The sequence below is a fragment of the Myotis davidii genome, unplaced genomic scaffold (assembly GCF_000327345.1).
Source record: "Myotis davidii unplaced genomic scaffold, ASM32734v1 scaffold1421, whole genome shotgun sequence".
In the NCBI taxonomy this organism is placed as follows: Eukaryota; Metazoa; Chordata; class Mammalia; order Chiroptera; family Vespertilionidae; genus Myotis; species Myotis davidii.
The window spans coordinates 220,616-230,508 of NW_006291550.1; the positions used below are offsets into that span (position 1 = coordinate 220,616).

General features: G+C 38.9%; 1 protein-coding gene across 5 annotated transcripts in view; it reads left to right on the top strand.

The window, feature by feature from the left end:
- RAB27A (RAB27A, member RAS oncogene family) overlaps positions 1-9,893 on the top strand; it is a 69,999-nt gene that overhangs the window by 27,888 nt on the left and 32,218 nt on the right. The window contains exon 3 of one of the 5 annotated variants that reach the window (XM_006764957.2): positions 5,464-5,572. The exons of the other annotated variants lie outside the window; for them this stretch is intronic. The gene's annotated coding sequence lies outside the window, so the exon portion shown is untranslated. The remainder of the gene's footprint in view (positions 1-5,463; positions 5,573-9,893) is intronic. 5 annotated transcript variants of the gene reach the window in all.

Sequence of the window (9,893 nt, forward strand, 5' to 3'; positions counted from 1 at the left end):
TACTTTCATTTATTTTGTATGTTGGAGTGCCATGTAAGATTTCACTTAAAGAAACTTGTAGAAAGTGTGCGATCAGCTGAACCAGAGCAGTTTTGTGAGGCAGTAAGATTTGCTGCAATGGCATTAGGCAGGTTTCTGAGACTCGACACAGTAACATCCAGCTGGCTATGAAGACACTGACTTGCTATGGACTTAGAGTAGCTCTCATATTTATAGAAGCCAAACAAGAAGCTCCCCAAACATAAAATCATCTCTACCGTGATCCATGATAAAATGTTATGATGCAACATATTGTGTTCATTCCTTATTGCTCAGTTGACTATCCTAACAGTATGAAAGCAAACATGGGCTGAACAGATGTGTCAGAACCTTGCTGTCATTTAGTGAGTGTAAATGACACAGCACTTTCTTAAATATTTTCACAAGAATGGACACGTGAATCCAATCTGAATTTTTTTTTTAAAAAGGAAGGAAAAAACCTTCCTTTTTAAAAAAAAAATTCAGATTGGAATTTGCACTAAGGCTAGTGCAAATTAAGCCTTTTCAATTAATGACCCATTTATAAGAATTTCAAGTAACATATATGCACTGAAGGCAGAAGCAAATAACTTAGCAAAGCAGCATAATTTGGAGGTGTCTAAATCGCATAGGTAACTACTTTGACTATAAGGGTTTTTATTCCCATAAAAAACAATAACAATCATGGGACATTCACTAAACTGAACTCACAAAATTAGGTATTCTGGAGATCACATTTACTGAACAAAATGCAAGAAAATTAGCAATCAGCAACAATAACAAAAAAGCTAACTGCGATCCAACAGGCTGATTTAGAAATTGGCTGGATGGCTGCAAGTACATTATAGTTCCTCATTTCTTTTGCATAAGTAAACCCAAGGCACACCCCATTCTATAACAGCTGCTGATAGAAATGCAAACAGTCTAACTTTCTGCATACTGAATAGGTGGAACAAGGAAAGAGTTCTTGAGAATCAATAGGAAGTATATCTGATTAGACCTTGTCCATTAGGTGAGCGAACCCACAACCCAGGTACATGCCCTTGATCAGAAAGTGAACCTGCGACCCTTCGGTGCGTGGGCCAACGTGCTAACTGTTGATCCGCGTTAGGCAGGACTCTTGTCTCTTTCTCTCACTCTCTAGCCTGCTGTAATTTAATGTAGAACACCTCAGCATTTTTCTCTTGTCAACTCAGATTCTCATATTTTTAAAAAGGCAGTGATAAAGGAGTCCCTCTGTTCCCCAGTTACTGCAACTCAGGGATATTTACTTAATTATTTTTATTATTTGGACAGTCATCCTCAACAGTTCTTGCTTCTTCTAATTCATAATTTTTTTTCATCCTAATATTTTTCTTGGACTGAGAGAGGCCTCATTGCTCCTTCACAAAGTGAAGTGGTTTGCTTCTTGATTAGGTGTGTTTCCTGGACAGGTTGACACCTTTCCAGAACTGCAGCACATGAAAGACTTGAGGTGGCTGAGATGCAGGTGGGAGCCAGGCTGTGTTGGCCAAAGGTCTTCTCATGTATGTCCTGTGTTCTAGGAGGACAAGGTTTGGTAGACTCCATTTCTAGGTCAAAAATGGAAAGGTGTTCTGTGTTTTTCAACGTTGAAATGTTCTAATAGCAAGTCCTTTGAATACTACTTGTCCTCACAGTCCTGGATGTGGGAGCAGCACTGTCACTCCCAATAGTTTCACCTTTGAGTCTCAGGCCCGGGAGTTTGGTGGCACTCTGACATAGCCTCCACCTCGTCACTTGACCTCTTCAGAGCTTGTTAATACCAGAATTCCCCCTGCTAACCAGCCACTCCTCCTCTTCCACTTTTGGAAAATATTTTTAGTTTATTCTCAGAGATTTTAAGCTACAGAGGAAAAATCACCAGGCTTAAAGCCATATGATCAGTGTTTCAGCCTTAATCCATTGTAATAATAAGAAAGGTATGATACATGTATCTCCATTAGGCATTTTGCTGCTCATTTTACATGGGTCGGTGGTGGTATCCTGTTATTTGGATTTAGGAGACCCTGACCCCAACACCTGTTATCACTGTCTTCTATGTGCTCGCAACGAACACCCACTGAGTGGGAGTAGACTTCATTGACTTTATACTTCTGTTGAATTCTTACAGACGTCCCTGCCTCATGGTGTCATTAGAGGCACATTGGCCATGGGTTGGACATTCCTTTGCAGGGACATGGTTGTGTCTATAATGGGGGTGCTTCCACCTTATTTGAGGTATTACTCAGCAAAACAAACAGCCACACCTTTTGCTACTGTAGTGCCTGTATTTTGCAAATGGCATATTCTATAGTGTGCCTTTTTTTTCCTGTTACCTATGTCTATAAAACAGGAGATACTTGTTACAAACTGTAAGTAATATAACATCCAATGTTTTGGTAAGTTTACTTTCCATAAATTATAAACAATCATATTATGATTGTAGAAGAGGCTTGGGCAGCAAATAACATCTTTTGAGTAAATGAATCAATGGTCTCCATAAATTTTTTTAAAAGATCCAATATCTCATTTGAGTCATCCAGAAGAATATTTTCAAGAATTATTCCAGTGCCTCTTATTTCCTAATGTATAGTTGCTTGTACTATTTGTTTCTTGGGTTATGTTGGTCACCTACTGAGGTGATGGTAACATTTCAGAAATAGTTGGTCAACTCAGGGTTGCGAATGCTGATTTTTTCTTTATCCTGGTCTGTTCTCTTTAATACTTATGACGAATTTGCAAATGTCTGGAGGAAGCTTTTGCAAATGAGGATACATTTGGAAATGTACATTTAACTCAACAATATTTACAGATCATTTATTTGTTGTCTGAATAACTTGCTATGTTGGAATATCACCATCTACTAGAACTTAGTCTTTTCACTTTGCTTAAATGGGGAAGTGGAATATTCCTATGTAACAGGCACATTTATACATATTAGGCTAAAAGGTATGCAAACTTAGGTCCTGTCAGTTTTTATCCATGAACATCTCCTTTCTCTGTTAAGGACAGACCTATGATATTACTGCAAAACTCTGTGAGATAGGAATGCCTTTATGAGTCACAGGTTGCAGGTGACGGTCTAACACAGTTACAATAAAATATTCTGAATTCAACAACTCAAACTCATCTTTCAATAAGGAGACAAAGAAGAGCTGGATTCCAATTGCTGTCTCCTTTCATGGAAAGAACAACCCCACTATGGGACAGCACACATCTTGTGTTTGTAGTGAAAGTAGATGTGTTTCACTTCAGGGTACAGGAATTGCAATGGTAAACACAGTTGCCTCTACTGATATGTTGGTACGTTATAAAATGCCTCTTTTGTCCTGTCCTACTCTGTATGACTTCTCTCCCCCGTTCCTGCTATCTCTATGATATGTGTCCTCCAGAATGCCAGGTATGGGTCAGCAGTGGTGCCATAGGAAACCAAGAAAAGCCTACTGCTTCTTAACATTAAAGTTAAAAAACACGGATAGACTTTCTAGCTCTATGCAGATCATTGGTACGTGAAATGTTTTCTCTAACTGCACCCCTGGATAAGGGGACATTAAAGTGTTTGAAAGAATATATGGCAATATAGTTCTCAAAAATGCTGTTACATGCTGTTATTTGAAAAGTAATAGCTATATTCACATGTGCCTATTTCTACACAGAAATCAGGTGAGGACAATTGAAGTCCATTAACTATGGACATTGTAATATTTTATAACCATTTTCACAAATTGAAAATATTTTCCAGTAAAAAATTCTTTATAATATACCTCATTTTCTCTTCAAAACTTGCTCTTTATTCTCCATTGAGCTTTACATTTTTATTCCCTTTGTATCTTCACATGAATGCCAAAAATGTGGCGTGTGCATGTATCTGCAGGGGAAAATAACATGGTGATGTGAATTTTGATGTTATGCTGTACTATATGTATGAGGGAAGATTAGCATGTTCATAAAAATTGGCTTCTTTGAAAATGCAAAGAATCAGGTATAGTCATCAGGAGAACTTAGATCGGGGCATGGCTAAAAGTGTAAGGCCTATAGTAGGGAAGAAATAAGAAAATGAATTATTTTTTTAAAAAAATCTTTTTTAAAAATATGTTTTTATTGACTTTTGAGAGAGAGAGGAAGAGAGAGGGAAGGAGAGAGATAGAAACATCGATGTGAGAAAGAAACATTGTCTGACTATCTCCTGTATGCACCCTCACTGGGGATCGAACCCACCACCTGAGTATGTACCCTGACTGGGAATTGAACTGGCTAGCTTTCTGTGCATAGGATGAAGCCCAAGCAACTGAGCAACGCTGGCCAGGGCAAGAAAATGCATTTTCCATAGTGAATATTGGCTCCCTATTGTACTCTGGCACCAAGCACCAGAATAGGCATTCCATAAATATTTGCAATAAATATTTGTTGACTGAAGGAGCAAGTGAGAGAGCCAGCAATACTTTTACAGAAAACTGAAGGCAGCACCAGAGAAAATAATCTTGATTTGAGAGAAAAATATCAAGCTCAATACCAAACAAAACTATGGGGAAATGAAAAAATTCACAAAATTGTTCTGCTTTCTTTCCATTTTGAAACCATAGGAAAGACACAAAACTAGGATTTTTAGGATATGGTACAAGCATCAAGATTTATTTTTTCTTGGATCTTCTATGACCAACAAGAAGCAGATAAGCCCTCAGTTTATGACTTCTCTCCTTAGGGGAACCCATCAGAAGGAAGGGTTTTGTGATAGAGGGGCTTCAGGGGCAGAAGTACAGGTCCTTCATTCCAACATCTCTGAGTCCAAAGCTTTGTCAGAAAGCAATTTATTACGATGGCTGCTGGTACCGTATCTTGGTACATTGTAAAATGTCTCTTCAGAAAAGTTTTGATTCCTGAATCAAAGCAACTTTAATTGAGGCTCTTGGCTCTGAAGGAGGGGAAACAAATAAAATAAAAATCTTGGTGTGTTAGAAAATAATATAGGATTGGAATTTAGAAGACATAGGACCTAGCTCAGCCCCATTATCTAACCAACTGGTTGACTTTAGACCATTCACTCGCCTTCTCTGGACCTCAGTTTCCTATTCTGAAAAATAGAGGATTCAACTGATGAAAATTCCAGATCCGAAATTGCCCAGAATCACACAGATAAAATTCATTGTTAGATTGGAATGCTAAGGTAGCTTTTGTGATGGATAGGGACCTCATAAACTATTACACCTAAATTGAATTTCCGTCTGATTTTTCTAAAGGTTCGGGTACTGGTTACATTAAGAATGGGTTATAAAATTGCATGCCTTGCTAATATTAACTTGATGAGGCTATTAGTATGGCTAAAGACAAGTTTCAATCATTGAATGCTTGACATAAACCAGCAATGTCTAAAACTGTCTGTGGTTTATGTCACTTAATTCTTAAAATAACCCAATGAGCTTAGTAATGCTATCTCTATTCTTACAGTTGAAAGAATGGAGGTTTAGTTTGAAGAACTTGGACCACACTACACAAAGCGTCAGAATTTGAACCCACTCTACTTGCCATCGCATTAAGCAAACACCACTCTTACAGTGTAAGTCTGGTACAGGCATTCAGTTCCCTTTAAGGATCATAAGCAGATAAAGTAAAATCATGAATGTTTAGTACTGTCTATGGCCTATGGTAGTTGCTCAGTTCAGTTAATATTATCCAATCCCATGGGCAATAGAGGGAAAATTTTGCTTTTAAGAAATGGCTGAGCTATCTGGAGGAGTTTTGAGATTATTCTGCCTTGATAGGATATTTAAGGGTTGGAGTCTATGATTGACTTTAATAGGAAGCTTCATGGAGAATTTGGGCTATGGTGTGTGTGTAAAAGCGAGAGCAAGAAATAGATCTTTACCACTCTCCTCTATCTTATTCCCTGAAAAACCAATTAAGTCTGTTTTATTTTTTAAATAAGGAAGAAGATCATTGACTTTCTCTCACGAGGCAATTATCACTACATAGTACATGTTGAGGAAGTGGGTGTTCCTTGCTTTCTATTGTTAATCTGATGAGAGTGAGGGTGGAGAGCACTTTGAAAAAATATTTGTATAAGGAGGAGAGACAGGAGTGAGCTGAATAAGAAAGTCTTTTGCATCTCCCAAATTGGGGCATTCTCGACTTTTTAGGAGACATTTCCTTGAGGTACTTACATGCTACTTCTTCAAGGTATTTACAGAGTTTAAAGAAATGACCTCAGGTTCAAGTGTTCTTCACAGATCCTTATTTTTTATCTTATGAAATTTTAGGACTCAGTTCTTTCTTGACAATTCTAAGATGTGTCGATGCTACATTCTTGATCTTGTTAGAGGACACGAATCAAAGATGTTCACACAACTGTATCTCCAGTGCCCCCTGATTTAATAGCAACTGCAAGGTATCGTGAGTTGTAAGACTGTGAAATGTAAGATGCACCCCAATTTTAAACAGAAGTTAAAATAAGAAAGTGGATGCACATTAGAATTAATAAACCTCCAATTTTCTCTTTCAACAATATGTTGAACTGAGCCCATGCTAACATGTGGATAGACTGCCCAAGACCCAGTTACTCATCGCCTCATGGTGCCATCTGTGACAGAATGGCACCGACATCCTTCAGAAGGGAGAAGTGTGTGTGGTATTTGCCATCTGCCTCTAGGGCTATGATGAGCATTGTTGTACGAATGCAGGTGAAGTGGTTGGCCCATGGACATCTGACCTAGGCTTTGGACCCATTTTTAGCAAGAGCAATGCAATGGGATGCCTTGATGACTGGCTTCCCAAGCATCCATCGGCTGGAGTACTTACTGAAAATGTTATGCACAAAATAATGTTTGGGTGCCCCAAATGTCAAATTCTGCACTAGGTTTTTACTGTTTTCCTCTCTGTTCTAAAATACTGACATAAAACATAATTTATATTATTGAGTGGAGTTTTTTTTGATTTCTTCTTCTTCTTTTTTTCTTTCTGGAAAACAGGCCCCAGTAACAATACTCGCGACTTGAGTAACAAAATTAAGAAACAAAAATAATTTTTTGTATGTGAAGATGGTTCTACATGAAAACCTACCTGCAGTTGAGCCTTCACATATAGTTATCTTCATTAGGTGGTGCTCAGCAGTGGTGAGACAGCCACATGTGGGACTGCAGGTTGGGTTTGGGGTTGTCGTTTGCTGTGGATTAGGATTATTTTCTGCTGAAAGATGGAATAGTTCCATTAATTCCAGGCTTTGACTCTCTGGACCACAAGTTCAAATAAGGAGCCTGTCACCATCAATAACCTGCCCAAACCCTGAAAAATCCTTGTTATCATTTCGAAGACTTGCCTGCCCCTGACTCCTTCTGCTTCCTTACTCTTTAGAATTCTGGTCTCTGTTAACCCAGATCAGCTTGGTCACTGTAGCCAGTTTAGGACAAATACTACATAGCCCCCTAATTTGCTAAGTTTCCCCAACTGGACTCTTTATTATTCACTTATATATTTGTAATATGTTTTAAAATCGACTTTAGAGAGAGAGAGAGAGAGAGGAAAGGAGAGGGAGAGAGAGAAACATTGATAAGACAGAAACAATGATGGGCTGCTCGTGCATGCCCCCTAATGAGTATTGAGCCTGAAACCCGGGCAACCCAGGCAAGTGCCTGGACTGATAATCCAACTGGGCTGTCTCTAGGGCTGTGTGGTTTGGGACGAAGCTCAACCAATGGAGCCACACTGGCTAGGCCTGAACTCTTTATTTTATTGTCTGATCATGGGTTGATGTGTTTTTGCCAGGTCCCTGAGATAAACGGGAGGTGGCTTCTCAACCAAGGAAGTCTTGGTCACTCAACAATCTTTTCCCCATTGTTTATTCATCTTTCCCAATTATTTATTGAGTGTTCTCTGCCAGTACTCCTTTCTCCCAAACTGTTTACTGTGCAAGCAGTTCAAGTGTAGAAAGAAACTATACTGTGGTGGAGATACATTTTGGGGTACAGACTAATTACAATTGGGGTAATTATAAGTAAAAATTTAAGTTTGTTGGTTCAGTGTAAGTTTAAAGCAACAAATCATTGCTTTTGCTGCTGCTTCTTCTTATGTTATATTTCTAGTCTTGAACTGTTTGAACATCTGACCTGTCAATTTGGACTGTTCTAAACCAATTTTTATCAGTGTAGGCCAGTAAAAACCATTTTATAGATGACTTGAACTATTTACAAGCAGTTTGATAAAATTAGAGCAAGTATGACCCAGCTAGAAGTGGATTTAATTGGTCAGCACTTGCTTGATTCAGTAAAATATATTCTGAATCAATCAAACCTTCTGTGAGCCAGTCTGAACTTGCTTTTCCAGATCTGAACTTATTAGAGCTAGGTAAAAGCAGTCTGAAGCAATTTGAGCTATCAAAACCAGACCCACTTGGGGACAGCCTGGATGGACCTGGAGAATATTATGCTAAGTGAAATAAGCCAATCCGAGAAAGACAAATATCACATGATTTCACTTATTTGTGGAATCTAATGAGCAAAATGAATTGACCAATAAAATTAGACCTGAAGCATGGAGACATGGAGAAGACTGACATACTTTGATGTGGGAGTGGGTGGACGAGAAGAGATAAACCAAAGAACTTATATACCCATGTGCATAGCCCATGGACATGAGCAATAGGGTGGTGAAGACCTGGGGGAGGTGGGTAGAGGTTGGGAGGAGGGAGGTAAAGGGGGTAGGGGGTAAATGGGAGACATCTACAATGCTATCAACAATAAAAAATATACATTAAAAAAACAACAACACAGACCCAAATAGCCCTGGCTGATGTGGCTCTGTGGTTAGAGCCTCGGCCTGTGCACCAAAAGGGTTGCTGGTTTGATTCCCGGTAAAGGGCATGTACCTGGGTTGTAGGTTTGATCCTGGCCCTGGTCTGTGTATGTGCGAGAGGCAACCAATCGATGTGAGAGAGACACATCAATGTTTCTCTCTCTTTTTTCCCCTTCTACTCTCTCTTAAAAATATCAATGGAAAAATATTATTGAGTGAGAATTAACCAAAAAATAAAACAAACAAACAAACAAAACCCAGACCCAAATAATTTTGATTGTCTGGTTTTAACCAGGGTGGTTTTAGATCCGTCAGAGATGGTTTTCTAAGTAAAACCTCTTTTACTCAACTCTTTCACTCTGAATTAGTATGAACCATTCAGATTATTTTGAACAAGTATGAGTTTGTTAGAACAGATTGCCATGTTTCATACAAATCTGAATCGGCTTTTAAGCTGGTCATAGCTTTTGAATTAACATATCTATTTTAAATGAATTGAAAATCATTTGAACCTGCCAAAAAAGTAGTTTGAAAGTGATCCTTGTTGACTCAGCAAACTGTTGTGAGCCAGTCAGCAATCGTTCATGCTTTACATTTTGAGCCCTGGCCAGTGTTGCTCAGTTGGCTGAGCATTATCCTATGTACTGAAAGGTTGCTGGTTCAATTCCAGGTCATGGTTCCTTGAATTCTTTCTTTCTATAACAATAAAATAAAAACAATTAAAAGTAGTACTAAATATATGTTTTGAGCTTCCCAGTGGCAACTTCAGAAATTGTTCTAGGTCTTCAGAGTCAGTCTGCTCTGTCCATAATGGGGAGAAAGGAATAAACTAATGTTTACTGAGTACCCAGGATATGCCAAGCATTGTGCTGGGCATTCCACAAAGAGTATCCCATTCACCCTGGCCGGCGTGGCTCAGTGGTTTAGCGTTGACCTATGAACCAGGAGGTCATGGTTCAATTCCCGATCAGGGCACATGCCTGCATCGCAGGTTCGATCCCCAGTAGGGGGCATGCAGGAGGCAGCCGATCGATGATTCACTCTCATCATTGATGTTTCTATCTCTCTTTTTCCCTCTTCCTGCCTCTCTGAAA